Source organism: Triticum aestivum, chromosome 2A (assembly GCF_018294505.1).
Source record: "Triticum aestivum cultivar Chinese Spring chromosome 2A, IWGSC CS RefSeq v2.1, whole genome shotgun sequence".
NCBI lineage: Eukaryota > Viridiplantae > Streptophyta > Magnoliopsida > Poales > Poaceae > Triticum > Triticum aestivum.
The window spans coordinates 389,627,951-389,629,432 of NC_057797.1; positions in this window are offsets into that span (position 1 = coordinate 389,627,951).

Sequence of the window (1,482 nt, forward strand, 5' to 3'; positions counted from 1 at the left end):
GTTGAGTGGCCAGACGGTACTTTCATAGAAACCGTCAAGATCTGGCAGAAGAAGTGGTTCTACATCACGAAACCGCGAGGTGCGGCTTAGGCGGAGATCCCCGCCTTCTGATCCAGATCCCCACTAGGCTGGTCTCATGGACCAAGAAAGGCCTAGACTAGGGGTCCACCATAGAGGTGGAGTCGCTTCAGAGCCGGATATCCAAGATGATGAAGAAGAAGGTCGAGTTACCCAACGTAATTCAAATCATGCTTCACTGACGACTCCTGCCCTATCAAGACCGGGTCGTCCCCATGTGGTCCTACAAGCCCAAATGCCCTGTCACCGTGCTCCGCTACTACCACACCTCCCATGACAAGTTGTGGAAGGTGATGTTCAAGCCTCAAACAGACTGGCCAGCCACGGAGGACATCGGCCTAGATGCCGTGACGCCTCCTCGGGAGGTATGACAAACTTTACCATTATGTTCGGATATTCCTTTTTTGACGAAGTACTTATTTCTTCCTTCTCCTTCGCACAGAGATGGCTGAAGAAAGCTATGTAGATCGATAGCTCAGCCCGCTGCCTGAGGGCCCCAGGATGGTCCTGCTGACAGAAATGTTGGCCGTGGTGCCGTACAAGGCACCACAAAAGAAGGAGAAGAAAAATGGTGAAAAGAGGGAGGCCCGAGAGGGCCTCCACCCTAGAGGACTCCCGGACACTAAATCCGGGGAAACCCAAGCCCCCTCCGCTCATGATGGAGAGCAGGGAGAGGAGGGGAAGGATAGTGACTCTTCCCAAACAACGAAGAGGGTGGCGTCATATGACGCTGAGGAGGATCAGCCTCCTCCTGCTCCGAAGAGGTAGTGCATGGCCAAGATGGCCCTGTTTGATGACATCTCGAACTCCGCCGAGGAGTCTGGGGCTTCCGAAGAGGTTCCCCAAAGGAACCCCAGGGTCAAGCCTCCCGCCTAGAGGTACGTATCTAAAGACATTCCAGTGTATCCATACTAAGTTCATCACTAGCCATATGCATGTGTTTAATATCACATCCCTCCTCGCGATTTCCCCACCGATCGGGTCTCAGAGGGGGATTCTCCACCAGCCGAGCTAGCGGAGAGCGGGACCGCGTCACGGACCACGCCTCCTCTGGTCGTCAAGGATACTAGGAAGGTGTTGTCCCAGAAGACCCCTGCGGGGCCAATCACTAGGGGCGGGGGTGATGATGTAAGTGCATCTAGTGCCCCTTAGTGATTTTGGTGTATTGAAGACTTATAGGTTAAGGGACTAATGCGTTTGTGAGTGTACACATGTCTATAAGTCTATGAGAAGTTTAATATTTACAGAGAAAGTCGACCCCTACAAATGAGGTTCTTCGACTGAAGACTTTGTATTTCTGAAAACTTTCTGAAGAGTTTGAAAGTGAAGAAATTGGTGTGACCTTGAAGACTTGGTATTCATTCGAGGAACATGAAGCATGAAGACTATTGTTTTCATAGTTTC